This window comes from Gymnogyps californianus, chromosome 2 (assembly GCF_018139145.2).
Source record: "Gymnogyps californianus isolate 813 chromosome 2, ASM1813914v2, whole genome shotgun sequence".
NCBI lineage: Eukaryota > Metazoa > Chordata > Aves > Accipitriformes > Cathartidae > Gymnogyps > Gymnogyps californianus.
In genome coordinates, this window is record NC_059472.1 from 77,220,022 (window position 1) to 77,238,917 (window position 18,896).

Below are 18,896 nucleotides of genomic sequence, written 5' to 3' on the forward strand. Positions count from 1 at the left end.
TATCTAATGCAAATGCCTGAAAGGTAGGATTTCAGACATCAGGTAGTAATCTTACTGGTGTAGCAGAAAGAAGGGAGAAGGGGAAAGATGCTATATGCTGGCTATTAAGCAGTTGTCTTAGAGCAGCAACAGATAAGATTGATGAATTGAAGGGGGAAATTGTACAATGGAAAAAGGAAAATGAGGATGAGGAAAATGGAAGGAATACTTGGGTTTTTAGTTTAGACAATTAGAATTGCAAACTAAATTGCTTTAGTCAAAACTTTAGCCCCAGTTAATTACAAATGCAGAAGGGCACAAGAGAAGGTTGCTGGAAGCCACTATGATTGACCCAGTTAAAATCTATTGTACCTTGTGTGGTGACAATTGGGTTGAGAATATGTGGAATCAGATGTTGATCCCTTCTCCTCAGGGCCAGATGATAACTGGGATGATTATCTCTCCTGTCATCCCCACCACCACCAGTTTTAACACCAGTTATCAAGTCCAAACAATAGGGCACAAAAATCACCTCACCTGAGAACAGCTACTGCAGGGTTTACTGTCTTGGAATTAAGAGATCTGTAGGGGAGATATATAACCCGAGGGAAACACCCTTGGCCTGTCTAGCACAAATCTGGAGCCAACCAGCTCCACCTTACCCCAGCTGAGGTTTGATCATTAGCATTAGGTTCAGTAATATTTTTAGATGCTGCAGGGCCAAACATTAGAAACCCCTGGACTTGCGTTTTGTGCTGGCAACATACTTTACATCCTGCTGATGATGGGGGGCAAGCACATGGCAGTGGACCTCAGCAGCCAGCCTGCAGACTGCCTTCCTGAAAACCCCAATTTTCACTGAACTGGAAGGACCAGCACCCGTTGCCCAGGTGCCAAACGAACACCTCCCACAGAGCCCGTTCCCTGGGAGGTGATTTCTTAGGACATTTCTGCCCCATAATAAAGGGAGCAGAAGGAGCATAAGAGGTTATGGAAAATGTGTTTAGATAAAGGACTCTCACCAAGTCAGTTAAATGGACTGCTGATTCCCATTTTGTAGCAGTTGGCCAGGTTTCTCTCATTAACTCCTCATGATACTCCTCTGGGATCCATATCAGGGGATGGGAATGACACTGTATGATTTAAGAAAGTAATGCCTAGGGAGCTGGAGGATGTTAGGGATGTGAACTTGGGGGAGATATCCAAAACTATCAGCACTGACCCTAGACCATGAATACATAGGAAACTAGGGTGGGGGCTTGATCCAGTGGAAGTACTCGCTGCGGCTACTCCTATTGCTAAGGATCCAAGTCCCAAGATGATGGTTGCAATTAATAATTGCTACTTTACAACATTCCCTATCAATACAGGAGCCCAGATGTTGATGGTAAGTAAGGACACTTAAAAAGGACAGCCTCCACTTAGTAAGCTACTAGTTTCTACTGTAGGCATCAATCAGCGACTCACTACCCACCCACTGGCCAGGGCTAAATTAATTCTGTCTAATGGATGGAGAGTCCACCTGACCTTACTCTTAGGTCCCTGAAATATCTTATGCATTGATGTATTTAAGGGCCGGTCGTGGCTGGACTTGTGGGGAAAATTCCCATTCCCATTCCCCCTACAATTCTCCTGTATGGACTGTAAAGAAACCTAACAGCAAGTGGCAACAGTAGATTGTAAAGCCCTGAATGCTGACAACAAACTGCTTCCAATGTAACTGATATAGTCAAATCTCTTAGTTAACATGCCTTTCCATGGATGGCAACTATAGATGTGAAGGATTTGGGGGGCAGGGTCCAAAGTGGCAACACTCATGCCATTGCAACCAACTGGGGAATAAGCTAGGCCAACCAGAGCCGCAATAAATGGTCCTTAGCTGCCTCCCAAGATGAGAACCAGAAGACCAGCCACCTCAAGTGTATCTATACCAATGCATGCAGCCTGGGGAACAAAGAGGAGGAACGGGAGCTCCACAACCAGTCAGAAAGTTATGATATCATACGAATAACTGAAACATGGTGGGACAACTCACATGACGGGAGGATCGCAACGGATGGCTATAGGCTGTTTTGTAAAGACAAGCAGGGAAGAAGAGGAGGGGGAGTTGCGCTCTATGTTAAGGAGAACCTTGAATGTATAGAAGTCATCTACGGTGATTGTGGAAGCCCTATCGAATGCCTCTGGGTGAAGATCAGAGGGGTCATCTCCAACGGGAATCTTACAGTAGGCATCTGCTACCGACCTCCAAACCAAGATGATAAGGCCAACAAAACAATATTTGGGTCACTTAAGCAAGCTTTGGGTCAACAAAACCTGGTTCTTATCAGTGACTTCAATTACCCAGACATTTTTTGGAAGAACAATACAGCAGCTTACATGTCATCCACCAAGTTCCTGGAATGCGTAGAGGACTGCTTCCTCATACAAATGTTAGATGTGCCAACCAGGAATGAGGTACTGCTGGACTTGTTAATCACAAACCAAGAAAACCTGCTTTGTAATATCTCAGTTAGTGATAACCTTGGCTGCAGTGATCACAATATTGTGGAGTTTGGGATCCTGCTGAGCATGCTGAAGGTTAGTACTAAGACAAGGGGTTTAGATTTTAGAAGAGCAAACTTCAGCTCGCTCAGAGCTCAGTTGGGAGGGATTCCATGGAAAGCTTTCATGGAGGATAAAGGAGCTAGCGAGTGCTGGGAGTTTTTCAAGAACGCTCTCCTGGAAGCACAAAAACAGTTCATCCCCTCTGAAGGTAAGCAAAGTAGGCAGAGCAAGAGACCCCCTTGGCTTAACTCCGAGCTTCTGAGTCTGCTCAAAAGAAGAGAATTGTACCAGAGATGGAAAAGCAGATGAATACCCATTGAGAATTACAAGGGCATTGCCAGGGCATGCAGAGATGCAGTTAGAAAAGCAAAAGCTCAGCCTGAATTGAAATTGGCCAGAGATATCAGAAACTACAAGGGTTCTTCAGGTACTTAAACAACAAGCAGAAACAGAAGGAAAACATTGGCCCACTGTTAAACAGGAGAGGTGAATTAGTCACCAACAACACTGAAAAGGCAGAGGTTCTCAACACTTTTTTCACCTCTGTTTTTACCAGCACTGTTGGGCCTGAGGCCTTGGGAACAAAAATCCAGGTTGATGCAAACACAAACACAGTGAAGGAAGAGTTGGTGTGTGAACTGTTACAGGATTTTGACCCCTACAAATCGATGGGCCCTGACAATATCCACCTGTCCTGGTTTCGGCTGGGACAGAGTTAACTCTCTTCTTAGTAGCTGGTACAGTGCTGTGTTTTGGATTTAGTGTGAGAATAATGTTGATAACACACTGATATTTAGTTGTTGCTAAGTAGCGCTTATCCTAAGTCAAGGATTTTTCAGTTTCCTGTGCTCTGCCAGCAAGCAGAAGCTGGGAGGGAGCATAGCCAGGCAGCTGACCCCAACTAGACAAAGGGATATTCCATACCATAGAATGTCATGCCCAGTATATAAACAGGGGGGAGTTGGCTGGGAGGCGCAGATCACGGCTCTGGCATCAGTCAGCAGGTGGTGAGCAATTGCATTGTGCATCACTTTTTTTTTTCCTTTTTTCCCCCTCTTCTTTTTTTCGTTCTATTCCTTTTCAGTACTACTATTATTATGATTATATTTCATTATTATTATTGTTAGTATTATATTTTACTTCAGTTATTAAACTGTTCTTATCTCAACACACGAGTTCTACCTTCTTTCCTGATTCTCCTCCCGATCCCACTGGGAGCGGGAGGGGAGTGAGGAAGCAGCTGTGTGGTGCTTAGTTGCTGGCTGGGGTTAAACCACGACACCACCCAAGGGTGTTAAGAGAGCTGGCTGATGTCATTGTGAGGCCGCTCTCCATAATCTTTGAGAAGTCATGGAGATCAGGGGACATCCCAGAAGACTGGAAGAAGGCTAATGTCACCCCCATCTACAAGAAGTGCTTAAAGGAGGATCCAGGAAATTATAGGCCCGTCAGTCTTACTTCAGTCCCTGGGAAAGTTATGGAACGAATCCTCCTGGGGGCTATCACAAGTCAAATGAAGCACATGATTGGGAAAAGCCAGCACAGATTCACCATGGGCAAATTGTGCTTGACAAACCTGATCGCCTTCTACAACAAAGTAACCTGCTTGGTTGATGTGGGGTGAGCAGCGGACGTTGTCAACCTGGATTTCTCCAAGGCTTTGATATGGTTTCCCACAGCCTCTTCCTAAAGAAACTGATGTATTGCAGTCTAGACAAGTGGTCTGTGCGGTAGATGGGGAACTGGCTGACAGGCTGCACCCAGAGAGTGGTGGTAAATAGCTCCTTTTCAAACTGGCAACCTGTCACAAGTGGGGTCCCCCAGGGATCGATATTGGGCCCACTGCTGTTTAATATCTTCATAAGGGATCTGGATGATGAGATCAAGTGTACCCTGATGAAGTTTGCTGATGATACCAAACTGCATGGGGAAGTGGACACTTCAAAAGAGAGAGCTACCCTGTAGGAAGCCTGGATAGGCTGTAAGAGTGAGCTAACAAGAACCTTATGAAGTTCAGCAAAGACAAATGTAAGGTCTTGCACCTGGGAAAACATAATCCAGGAGTGCAGCACAGGCTGGGATCTACCCGGATGGAAAGGGACCTGGGGGTCCTGATGGACAACAAGCTCAATATGAGTGAGCAGTGTGCTGCTGCGGCAAAGAAAGCCAACAGGATGCTGCATTGCATCAACAAAGGCATCACCAGCAGAGATAAAGAAGTCATATCCCGCTCTACTCAGTGCTTGTCAAGCCACACCTGGAATATTGTGTTCAGTTTTGGTCCCTGCTATACAAAAAATATATGGACAGGCTGGAGAGGGTCCAGAGAAGGGCCACAAAGATGGTCAAAGGACTGGGAAGCCTGCCATATGAGGAAAGGCTGAGAGAACTGGGTTTGCTCAGCCTTGAGAAAAGAAGGCTTAGGGAAGACCTTATCACCATGTTCCAGTATTTAAAGGGCGGCTACAAAGAAGATGGCGACTCCCTTTTTACAAGGAGTCACACAGAAAACAGGAGGGGTAACGGATACAAGTTACTCCTGGGGAGATTCTGATTAGACACAAGAGGAAAACTTTTCACAATGAGATCAGCCATTGGAATAATCTCCGCAGGGAAGTGGTGGGTTCCCCAACATTGGACGCTTTTAAGATTTGGCTGGACAGGGTGCTGGGCCATCTTGTCTACACCATGCTTTTGCCAAGAAAGGTTGGACCAGATGATCCTTGAGGTCCCTTCCAACCTGGTATTCTATGATTCTATGATATGTACCAGATGCAGATAGAGAGCGATTTGCTTCCACGTGGCAGGGACTCCACTATATACATTTACTCCCTTAGTGCATGTTTTAAACAGTCCAACCATTGTTCATGCTGTATTGTCTCAAGAACTAGAAACATTAAAATTACCACAGGAGGTCACTGTTGTGCAGTATATAGGTATCTCTGGCAGAGTGATGAGCACAATCATTCCACTTTTGAAAAGATGCTGTTAACAGCTTACAAAGGACTGGCAGTAACTGAACCCTTGACCCAGGGAAGGAGCATAAAATTACATTGCCAGTACCTATTCTTAAACCTATGCTTGCTGGTAAACCAGTACCTTTAGGTGTAGCATGTAAGACCCCTGTACAAAGGTGAGTACTGTATATCTATCATCATGAAACTGTAGATGGCTTAACTAAGGAGAATAAAGTTACTGAAGCTGTGGAGCATATAGGAATGCCCATTGAATACATGAAGCCTCCTTGCTCTTCTATCCAGGATGCCCGTGAATTCAACCCCTGTCAACCAGATGGTGTCTGGTTTACTGACAGGAGTGCTCGCAAAATACAGGGTAAATGGCAAGGAATGGCTGCTGCTGTATTTGTAGCCGAGGAACCTGTAGTAACTGAGCAAATAAAAGGTTTTGCTCAATTAGCAGAGCTCTATGCTGTAGTATTAGCTCTTAGAAATTGTGCACAGGCCATATACATTGATTCCTATGCTGTATGGGCTAGTGCTGCACAATGACTACGAAACTGGGCAAATTCCCCACATATCTCAATATATAGGGAAGCAAATATTGGGAGCAAATATAAGATATTGCCAACTGTTATCCTATTACTGTAGGGCATGTAGCAGCACACCAGAAAATGATGGTATTTACCTAGCCATTCAGTAGTCAAGGCCTTTCTTCTGCCTTGAGTACTGGAAGGCTGCATGAATGATTTGGACACACTGGAGCATATGACTTGCATCAGCATGCCAGAAGGCAAGGTTGGCCAATTGCCAAGAAACAAGCAGATCATATAGTGACAACCAGTGGAGTTGATAATGAAATTAAGGATTTTCTTGTCCAAAGTCAACAACAAGCAAACCTTAGGGAAGGAAAAGTCCTTTGGGGTACTGGGCAAGTAGACTACGTCAGACTCATGACACGTACCTCCAAGGGGTGGAAATTTATTATGACCAGAGTTGAAGTAGTGAGTGGTTTGGATAATGTTTACCTTGCACGCGTTTCATCCAGATTGCAAACTGTAGCATGATTAAACCAATGGTTTGCTACACAGACAATGCCACAAGAGATACAGTCAGATAATGGGTCACATTTTAAAAATAAATTAGTACAGGAACGGTGTCTTGGGCATGGAGTTAAGTGGACTTTACACTTACTCAATTGACCTCAGAGTAATGGTATAGGAGAAAGATGAAGCAGGTTGCTTAAAAAAATCAAATGGTGCAATGATGGCACTAATTGGGGAAGGAACTTATGGGATACCATGCAGTTCTTAAAATCTTGACAGACAGCGACTGGTAGTCCACTGTATACAGGTTTTAAACAATTTCCTGTTCTGAACCAACATCAGCAGGATGCTTTGAACACCTCAGTGTGGCATCCAGGAGATCAGGTGAGAATTCAACACCCATCACTTGGAAAACTCTGGGTTACTTTGCACTGCTTTTGAGGGAAAGGAATATAGGAAACTGCAGATAGTATGGGAGTGAAATTTATTATTACTAAGGCTTGGATACAGTCCAAGACATAAGTCTTCTTTCTCACTCCCTAGCAACCACTGACCTCCAGGACGAATGAGTGAAAGATGCCATTTGACCTGCATGCTACGGAAAGTGTCCATCTAGCAAGTACGCTAAATATTCCCTGGAACTTCGTTAACACTCCCTGTGGTGACGTGTTATCACCAGAAAGAATGTTGACAACGTCTAGAAAGTCAGGATCCTTCATATATCAAACAGCTCTGACCCTTGTGTTGGGAACTCTAGGATACTATTAGATAAATATTGATGCACTATGCGATAATCAAGCAAACCTATGGGATGACGGTAACCTCTTCCATAACGTGAGGTGTGAGGCCCAATATATTCAAAACCCACAAGTGGGGTAGCAACAATCAGGGTATCCACCTGACTGCCCATACCAACCTTAAATTTGCTTAAAGATCTGTATCTGGGAACCTGGACTTAAGTGGAGAAATTAATACATTATAAACAAGACATAACCCCCCCCAAATGATCACAACACTACTGAAGGTCCTGTTCTGTTTTTCCTCTTACACAAATGTACACATGCAAAAATATCAGATAACACAACAAGGGGTGATGATGCCTGCTGGGAATGGAACCATTAGAATTCATTGTAGGAGTCTGCGAGCCAATTAACCATCAAGGTCATGGCTCGTGCGCCACAGTGGGCAGTATGCAATTTGAAATTTCCCTGATTCCCACTACCACTCCTACATCAGTAGTAGTTACCCAAGGATTTCCCAAAAGATTTGCAGTTTTTACCTCTGAAGTATTTGAATTTTACATTCTGAATTGATGGGACAACATTAGCATAGGTATATTCAAATTGCTCACAATGGATAGTACCTATATATGAACAATGGTGCAAGTCCCATTGGAAAACCTGCACAGTTAGGGATCTTTCTAGGGGACTAGGAACAGTTGGATTGGGCACAGGAGCATGGGATTCTATCAACTTAGAGATCACTAGTAATAAAGTGTCCAGGCTAAGACCATTAAGCAAACAAGCTATAATTGCTCAGACCATGGATATAATAAATGGAAAGGATGCAACTACCGATACCTTGACTATTAGCCTAAACCCTTGGAAAAAACTCCGGAAGATTTTCAAGGAAATGTATGCTGGTGTTCACAAATTTGTTTCTAATACCAGCAGTGCCATTGCTTGTGTTACCATGCAAACCTTTATTATAAATGAATATGAACAACAAGCCAATTGGATCCATAGTGGGAATCCTGCGATGTTAGGGACCCTATTATTGGATTGGTGCCAGTATTGTAAACTCCATTTTATCAAAGCTTAGGGGTAGCAAGCAAAAGTAGTCTGTTGAGTGGATCTATTTATTACTGCACCATAAATAGTGAAAGTAAAGAAGAACCCATTTACCAATATGCCCCACTCCCCATTATTGTAGCTAGTAGAATATGGCTGCCAGCTCAAGGGACCAAATGCATGGATAACAAAGCATGATCGATACTCATGGATGTAAAATGAGGAAACCATGAACAGTACTGTCCTGAACATTTAGTAAAACAAGACCCTTGTATGAGTAATATGACCTCAGGTGCCTGCTATTTAGGCTAAGCACATTTAAGTGTACTGCATGGTTGTACTTAAGTGAAAATTGGGTTGTATATGTATTGGTTTTGCTTTGTGATGTTCTGTGTAATGAGAGAAAGACTTTATAGAAACCAAAGAGCTAATTCACATTGATGCTGGTGGCATATTGGCCTACAACTTGAACAGGATCCTTAGGACCAATATGGGACATGGTACATTCTCAAATTGAAGAACTGGAAATTTTAATCACCAAATATAAACAGGCAATTGCTTGTCAAAAACAGATGACTTGCTATCAGGTGTGATGCTGACCAGATTGTCAAGATTACAACAGGAAATGAACAAACTGCTAGACATCATTGGTATGACGTTTTTATGGGTTATGCACCATCTGCAACTGGCATATTGCATCTTATTTTGCATCTTATGATCATTGCATTGTTGTTCTGTATTTTATTTTTCTATTAGTATGTTTATATATCCAGATTTATTGCTAACATCACCATGCTGAAAGTAAGTTACCTAATAACAAACTATAATGCTAGACTTCCATGAAAGTGCTCAAAGCTTTCCCCTGCCCTCACTCTCAGTGAGGCAAGAAGAGTAGCAGTACCTCCACTCACTGAGGCATGGGATTTGCTAGACTTTCGGCCTGTACCAAGTGGTGGAGTGTGGGTGTTCACTTGACTCCTGCACAGGTTTTGGCCTTAACACACAGCTCATGCTAAAGCCTGATGTATGGTGGCAGCAGCGCCATTAGGCTAAAGTGAGGCAACATGGACACTGGATGAGAGAGTGAATTTGTGAATTAGTGCCTTTGTGAGTTAATGAATTTGTGAATTAATGAAAGTATTAATTAAGGAATTATCAAGTTAGACTAGTCTGTTGAAAGGGGATTGAGCCCTTGTTTGATTTTTACCTAATGAGGTAATGAAGTAAAGATTGGTAGACAGAGTACATTTGTCCTTTAAATTTGAGAGATCCAAATGAACTGTGACATGCATGTTGTCCAGAATCTGCTACATGACATTGCTGGCACTCCATTGACTGTTTGTTCATTTAGCAAGGGATAGGTTTTCATTCAGCTGGTTTCTGTCCCTTAAGCATTGCTTACCTGTAATAGGACAGAAGTATTTATAGGGAGCTGACACCTGTAATAGTACTATGAAAATTAGCATTGTATGCTGACAATAAAATTTATTTCCAGTTTTGTCAAACTCTGATGACAAGCTATGGCTTACTTTGTCCTCTGTATACTCCCATAACATTAAACATAATAATGTATTAGTGCAGGGAGAAAAGATGAGGTGAATGGAAGAGCTTTGCATTTCTTCATTTCCTATTTTTGTGCTGGGCCGCTTACGGAGATATCAGCTTTCACTGAAAAAAAAATTTCCTTCCTCTGAGAGATTGGAGTCATGCCATCATACTGCTTCTTGCTTGACAAGCGTGTATTAACTTAAATGTTTTGTTTCATCTGCTCCTTCTGGTGCCTTTGTATTAACACCAAGCGATGATTAAGAAAGGTCTCTTTTCTATTTTATTCCAGCTTTAGAAGTCACGATCACAGACATACTGTATGGTAATAAGGTATATAATTTCTACAGCATTTTTTTTGTCCTACCAAAAGAATGAGAGAGTTAGTCATATGCTAACCAACATACTTCATCTCAATAGAAACACTACAGAAAAGCGTAGTCAAACTCTTAATTTCCAATACATGTATCTCTTTTTTTCTGTGGTTGCCTAAGCCATTCATAATTCATGTTTCTCTTTTTTATAAAATGTATTTTTTATACAGTCAGGTGAATGAAAGCATGTCAGTTTTCTGTGCAGCATAATTTTCCTGAGAGAAATTATATAACTTATCAAATTATTTGCAACAAGCAGTTTTTTTCTTAGAATTAAGTCTACAGTGTCACTGGGGTTTATGCCAGGAAGTGATCGCTCCTGAGCCAGTTACTGTGCATCAATTTTTCTTCATATTGTTCATTGCCAGAGTAAACAGCACAGCCTTACTGAACACCACTGGGAGTGAACCATGGTTTGGTACCTCTGCAACAGCCCTTATGGCTGTTTTTATACAAGTAAACTAAATCATATGAAAGAGTGACCCTGGAACTTATTAACTGGCATTACTTTGGTCCACACTGTGCTAACTGTAACTAACATTAGCTCTTTATTAATGTGATAATATTTCCCTTCCTACAGCTTGGAAGCTATCAATGGCCATTCCCTGTTCCCCACAAAGGGAAGGCCACAGCATTTCATCATGCTGCCTGTGATGCAGCCTCTCAGAATGATGCCAAGAGGCCTGCCATGCCCTCATACCATCCCTGAGGCCATGCCAATCTCACTCACAGCATTATGGTGAAAAAATGACACTCTTGGGGCAAGAGAAGCAGCAATTTAATTCTGCCCAGGGTCTTCTCATGCAAGAAATGGTAGACAGCTAAAAAGGAGCCACCTGCAGATTAGAGGAAATGGCAGCCCTCCTAGCCACCGATGAAGAGGTGCCTAGGACTGTGTGATTGTGTGTGAATCCATCACTCCTATTAAAAGGAGCCTCGTAGTCACAGAATGAGTGTTAGTCCAGTCAAGCATGCAAAAAATTGGTGAAGTTGCACTTGGCAAAATGCCCCAGTCATGGGTGAGTTATCTGGGAGAGCAACCTCCATCATGGCTTTGCCTATCATGGGTTTGGCGACCAGGACACATCAGGGGTCAGAAGACTCTAAAGTAAAAGATGGTGGCACAGCACTCCACACCAGCTCTCCTTCCTTGCTCAGATATAGCCATCTCCACCTCAGATATAGCCCTCCCTGTGTGAACATTGTGTACATGGATCTAGTCATGCCAAGTGTGGTCCCACAAGAAGGTGCTCCTGTCCCACTGGTGCCTCTTTGTGAAGAGGGTTGCAGATGTCGAGGGTTTCCATCCTGTACACTGCCTGCCGTGGGCTCAGGTGGCGAGGCCTGGATGTTGCTGCTTCTGCTGTACGGCTGAGCTCCCGAGCTTAGCCGTACAGCTAAGCTCTATGTCTGAGCCTGGGCCATGTGGAGCCCACTGGGAGGGGAGAGTTGCCCCTGAGGAGTGGTGGGTGGGTGTCTGAGTCAAGCATCATCAGCGGTTGAGTCAGCAGGGAGTGACAATGTGTTGCATCATGGGCCCAACGTCAGCTATGGCAGGTGAGAGAGACCTGCAGGAATATCTGTAAGCAGCGTGGGGTTATATTCTGTGAATGTTAACTTGCAGGTGGGATGTAGTTATCTTGTTGGGAGTCTGGGGCAGAGTATTTACCAGCAGAGGCATCTCACACCAAGTCGACTTTTGGGCTTAACAAAGGTCTTAGCCATGTTTAATTTACCAGCATAGACAGTCACTCACGTGACTCTCTAGCACAAAACACGTCTCTCCCTCACTGCTTGTCTGCTCAATTCATAGCATGTAACTATGCCAAGAGATGTGACTAGGCCACTCTGTGCTGGTTTTGGCTGGGATAGAGTTAATTTTCTTCACAGTAGCTAGTGTGGGGCTGTGTTTTGGATTTGTGCTGGAAACAGTGTTGATAACACAGGGATGTTTTAGTTATTGCTGAGCAGTGCTTACACAGAGTCAAGGCCTTTTCTGCTTCTCACACCACCCCACCAGCGAGGAGGCTGGGGGTGCACAAGAAGTTGGGAGGGGACACAGCTGGGACAGCTGACCCCAACTGACCAAAGGGATATTCCATGCCCTATGACGTCATGCTCAGCATGTAAAGCTGGGGGAAGAAGAAGGAAGGGGGGACGTTCAGAGTGATGGCGTTTGTCTTCCCCAGTAAGGGTTACGCATGATGGAGCCCTGCTTTCCTGGAGATGGATGAACACCTGCCTGCCAATGGGAAATAGTGAATTAATTCCTTGTTTTGCTTTGCTTGTGTGTGTGGCTTTTGCTTTCCCTATTAAACTGTCTTTATCTCAACCCGCAAGTTTTCTCACTTTTACTCTTCTGATTCTCTCCCCCATCCCACTGGGTGGGGGGAGTGAGCAAGCAGCTGTGTGGTGCTTAGTTGCCAGCTGGGGTTAAACCACGACAGTCCTTTTCAGCGCTCAACGTGGGGCTGAAAGGGTTGAGATAATGACAGGTTTGATTGGAATGTGCTAGATCGAATTTATAGCTGTTATTGCTGTTCAGCTACTAACTGACAGGCTCCTGTGCTTGCCATGGGGCTTGCTTGCCTTACCGTATATTAGAGTCTGGTGCTCGTTAGTGGCTGCTTTTTGCTTTTGCTGCTTGCTGTACTGCTGTGCTGCTTCTCATCTTACTCTGCTGTGCCTGGGAACATTTTGATAATGGCAATGGCAATGTGGCTGGGCTGGCAGATGGCCAGGGCATCGCTGCTGTTTCTGTGCTGCTGTACTGGACAGGCTGGAACTCCAGTGTGAACTCGAGTCGAAGGGACTCTGACCTGTGGATGAATCCACGCAGGAGCAGAACACTCCGAAGCATCTGTGGCCATGGATAAGTCCACACCAGACCAGCTATATCTTGAAGCGTCCGTGGCCGTGGTTATGTCTGTGTCGCAGCAGGTATACCTCTGAAGGGATTGTGGCCCAAGGATAAGTCCATGCTGGAGAAGGTACACCTCGAAGCATCTGTGGCTGTGGATAAGGTCATGCTGGAGCACCTCAAAGCGTGTGGCCATGGATAAGCCCACAACAAATCAGGTACCCCCCTGGAGGGACTGCAGCCATGGGTAAGGCCATGTTGGAGCAGGTTTACTTCTGAAGGGACTGTGGCTGTGGGTAAGGCCACGCTGGAGCAGGTATATCTCTGAAGGCATTGTGGCCCATGGAGAAGGCCACACTGGACCAGGTGCACCTCAAAGTGACTGTGGCTGTGGATAAGTCCATGTTGCAGCAGGTATACCCCTGAAGAGACTGTGGCTTAGATAAGGCTCCACTTGGAGCAGGTACAACCGCTAAGGGACTGCAGTCTGTGGATAAGTCCAAGCTAGAGCAGGGGCAAGGGGAGGAGTTCATTGCAATGTTAAACCCTATGGTCTGTTCCAAAGGGACCAGGGGTGGAGATTGTAATGGAAATACCTTTAAATTGTTGTAACCCATTATTTGAGTTGCATGTTACAGGAATTACTATAACAGGAACCACCTGAACCAGTGAGGACACACCTTACAAGGAGCAGTGCAAGTGCAGCAGTGACCTGACCTCAGCTGGCTTTGGTGCCCAGTAACTCCATGCAACACACCACCTCTCCTGTCCTGTGTGACCACCATGACAGATGGAGCCCAAAGTCATGGACTAAATGAACTCAGTGGACATCTTGTGGACATTTGTGGACATTTTACAGACATTGTACAGGGGTGGTCCATAGACTAAGGGAATGATATCTGTGTATTATATCAAAGGATGGGAAAGGGGGGGGTGGTTAATGAGGATGTACTGGATAGAGTGGGACCTGAGCATGATATAAATGGTATGGAATAAGGGGTGGAGAATGTGCTGGGTTTGGCTGGGATAGAGTTAATTTTCTTCATAGCAGCTAGTATGGGGCTATGTTTTGGATTTGTGCTGAAAACAGTGTTGACAACACAGGGATGTTTTAGTTACTGCTGAGCAGTGCTTACACAGAGTCAAGGCCTTTTCTGCTCCTCACACCACCCCACCAGCGAGGAGGCTGGGGCTGCACAAGAAGTTGGGAGGCGACACAGCAGGGACAGCTGACCCCAACCAACCAAAGGGATATTCCATGCCATATGACGTCATGCTCAGCGTGTAAAGCTGGGGGAAGAAGAAGGAAGGGAGGGACGTTCGGAGTGATGGCATTTGTCTTCGCAAGTAACCGTTATGCGTGATGGAGCCCTGCTTTCCTGGAGATGGCTGAACACCTGCCTGCCAATGGGAAGCAGTGAATTAATTCCTCGTTTTGCTTTGCTTGCATGCATGGCTTTTGCTTTCCCTATTAAACTGTCTCTATCTCAACCCACGAATTTTCTCACTTTTACTCTTCCATTTCTCTGCCCCATTCCACTGGGTGGGGGGAGTGAGCGAGTGGCTGTGTGGTGCTTAGTTGCCGGCTGGGGTTAAACCACAACACACTCCATGCCATAAAAGAGAGCTTTGCGCCATGCATGACTATCTCAGTTCAACACTCTTTGTGAGTACATATAGCCTGCCACTGCTGCCGTTGTGGCTGCTGCTTCTCCTCCTGCTCTTGCTGCTGGACTGGGAGGGGTAGAAAAAGCAGAGGAATTACAGCTTAGTAAAGCTCATGACACAGTTAGGAAGTTGGAAAGAGTTAAAAACCAGTTCCCCAGCCTAAGAGGTGTGGGGAAGTACAAAGGGATGTTGTGACTGCTGTTTCTCCAGGAGAAATATATCACACTATGTAAGTGATGATAACTAGTTCTGTTACTAAGGATGAATGCAATGGCTGATTTTGTATGCTTGAAATAGGAAACTTCATCTGACAGTAGCACTGTCATTTGAAGAACATGGGAAAGGTGATGGAGGCTGTGTGCTTTTTTGGGTATGTTTGGCTCTTGGGACTCACTCACACATCAGTACTGCCTGTACTTGCCCCTGCTCTTGAGTGGGGGAGGTTTTACTGACTTGCTATGCAGAAGCACTCTTCGCGCAGTATTGAGCTACTAACTGGACTGGCTGCTGGTTAAAGAAGCCCTTGTGGTATCTGTTCTCTGTTGTCAGGATGACCTGCTGTGGCACAGGTTGCATGTGCAGGGTAGCTGATGATAGCTTTCCTCCCCCACTCATAGAAGCAGAAGGAAAGTATGATACCTGTAGGTCTTCCTGGAGAACTTATTAGGATGTGTGCTCATATAAAGGCTTTGCTGAAAAATTAATAAGAGTTCATCCACAGAAGCTGTGACTAGCAGATGAACTGTCTCTACAAGAATGCAGAAAAGTTCAGGAGTACCACTGCATAAAGGAGAAGTCAAAAGCTTATATTCTGTCAGGCAAGTCATGTGGTTAGGTACATCTGTCCAGCCATAGGCACAACTGCCCAGCCATAGGCATAACTGCCTTGTCATAATGAGCATCTTATGTATGGACTTTGTAGACAGTTTTAACCAAGTCTTTGCCAGCAAAGTCTGAGGTTATACTTTGGGATAGTATCTGCAAGACCAGGTTCCTGAGATTACACTGTTTACCATACACATTCCCCAAGACAGCTAATGAGAACAGCATTCACAATAGCAAACTTTGTCCCAGAAAACCCATCTGAGGGTTCAGGGGTTGCAAAGGAGGAAGAGCCAATAAGTGATGCTATGAGAATGGCTCCTTCTCTGAATAGTCCTTTTCAGGAGAAAATTTGGTCCATCCACTTCTGTTGGTTGAGGCTCCCAAAACTGATCTTTGCCTGGCCATGCACTTGGAGGTTGTGAGATATAAGGAATGAACCAACAGCAGCACATGAACATGATCAGCACTGAAACAAAGACTCAAAGACTGATCAGAACAAACATGTCTCCTTTGACTTTTGGAAGGTAATTGTGAAGTTGCATCTGTGGCCCCAGAAGACTCTGATATTTTAAGAAAACAGGTCAACATAGTGGTGGTAAAGAATTATGGGGACCCATCAATGTACATGAATTTTTACAGAGCCATGGCAAGGGTCTCTCTGGTTTTCAAGGTGTCCCTGTTACATATGGGACTGGTGTAGGAGGTATATAGCCTGTTTAGAAAGTGGTCATCTGACACTATGGGACAGACAGGTTCTTTTAGGGATCCTTGGCAGAATGATGACAGCACTAAGTTGTAGCTACACTTAAAGTTTTATTTTTTTAACAGAATTTTATGATCAGCATAGCACAGAATTTTATGATCAGAGTAGCACAGGATTTTAATAAGCAGAATCAGTGTAACACAATTTTATAAGTAGTGTAGCACAGAATTTTATAGCACAGCTTAGCTTATGGTTTCTAATCACTTGGACCCTCTGCAGATGGGGTCAAATCTTAATACTTGGCTTGCTGTACCAATATAACAATCATAATCTAGACTCAAAATAGGTAAAAGAGCAGGATTCACCTCACTCAATCCTTGGAGGAAGCAGATGACTGTGGAGGGATCCGTGACCGCTGAGGGATCATGGGGTTTGCCATCCAGCAGCAGCTCCAGTCCAAGTCTCACTTAGGACCTGTAGCTGCTTGATTTTATAGACAGTGCTCTGTGTGCTGCTGTGCTTCCCTGTTCTGTGATGGGATCTTCACAAGCTGGCTGGCCAGATGCCTGCGACTTCAAGGCCAGTATGGAGGGGACTAGTCAGTCTGGTGCCCAGGAACCTTGAGGCCAATAGGGAAGGGAAGAAGAAATCTGTCTGGTGCACAGGCCCTTCAGGGCCTGATAAGGAGGGAAAAGGGGACTGATACATGACCATCTTGGTCACAGAGAATGGCCATTTTCTCTATAAAATGGTGTTAGTTATGCCAACCATACTACTAGTGGTCGAAAACAGGGGGTACTGGTCACAAAAGTCTATACCACTTTTGAAAAGAGGTTTGGAAATAATTAAGCCTCACATCATAAGCACCTCTCACATTGCAAAAAATGTGGTCAGACACATTTTTCAGATCATCCTGGACAAGTTGGAAACACTAACTGGGCAGGAGGACTATTGCTGGTCTTTATTCAAAGAAAAGGCTTTAATAGAAATAAACACATCACCTTCCCAGAGGCACGGCCCACCCCAACCCCTTGAAAGAAAAATGAAGGATGGCACAGGACAGCAGCCTGGTCAGGACAAGAAGAAGACAAAGAACAACAAGCTGTGCCAAGCAGTGCAAAAGAAATGGGAGACCCAGAAAAAGGTGACCTGTTCCATTCCTCACCCCAGGTAGTATTTTCCCCATAATGCAAACCAAAAGCTACAGTCAAGGAGTAGGAAAAGTGGGAAAGAAGGGGTAATTCTCACACTGGTGGCAATCATTTTCCATGAGAACCTGCCATAACAAGAGTATTGGGGTTTGCATGTGCGAGGCCATGGCCACAGCAGCATGAGAGCAATAGCATGAGGAAAACAAGGGACAGTACTGCCTGGACAGCTGTGTGAAGGGTTACAAAGCTCTGAGGGTCAAGAAGGCTACAGACTTGCAGATAGAAGGCCATAGCAATACAAATCGCTTGGGCACCTAAGGCGCTGTGCATCAGGTCCAACTCAGTGTGAGAGATGCTGTAGGCCTGTGGTGAAATAGCTATAGGCTCTAATTTCAGACAGCTGGACTGATTTATAAATCCAGAATTGATTTATAAGCCAGAGATGCAGCTCTTTCTACTACCACTCAGTCATCGGGTTGTTTCTCAGCTACAGCTACGTCATGCTGTCCACACATTTCTTCACAGATTTTTTTTCTCCAAAGACACATCTGGGCTGCAGCAAGCTCATGCTGAATGGTGTTGGTGATCAGGGATTAGGCAATGCTCAGCTCTGATGGCCCAGAGTGGGAGGACTGAACTGCTGGGACCCCTCCACAGTGACCCATTCTTTCAAGACAACTTTGTTGAAGAGTGTGGATGTTGAAATTAAGCTGATGCACAGCAGAGACAACTTTTGCTGCATGCGCTCTCTGGCAGCAGGTGCTTGTAAGAAGGCTACAAAGAAATTGCAGGTGGTACCTGGAACACTATTATGCTTATCAGTACAAATTGTACCTCAATTACACTTTTTGTGATCCAAGATTAAACATTTTCTGCTTCAGTTTTTCCTTTTAAATGAAGGTGCTCAATCACTCCTTTGTTGCCGCTGCTGCAGATTTTAATTGGTACAATATGTAATCATCTGGAAGAGGTCTACTGTTCTTTTGGTTGAGTGAGATTCAGACAGAAAAGCTTCAGCAGTCGTAGCAAAATGATCAGGTATAAGGATATGCTTATTTTTGGTTTGCACAAGAGGAAGAACTCAACTTTCTGTTCGGCTTTAAAATTTGTTCTTTCTGCTCAATACACAAAGAAAAGTTTCTGTATATTAACATTTTCCTATTTTTTCTGCCTATGCAAGTTATTCTCATAAAAAATATACTACCTCATCTTAGTTTTCAAGAACTTTTCAGATCTTTGACTAACACCCAACTACCAAATTCCCCATGAATTGTGTTTGGGTTGCATCTACAAAACACATACAGTCTTTATTTGCCAGTTCTAAAAGCTTGGGGAAAATGGACATAAATCCAAAATTTCTTGAGATTATCTCACAGGAAGGTAGAAATTTGGAAGACTATAAGCCTTGCTTGAAGCTGCTGTTGCCCACTTTTGTTTTGGATGAAACTGAG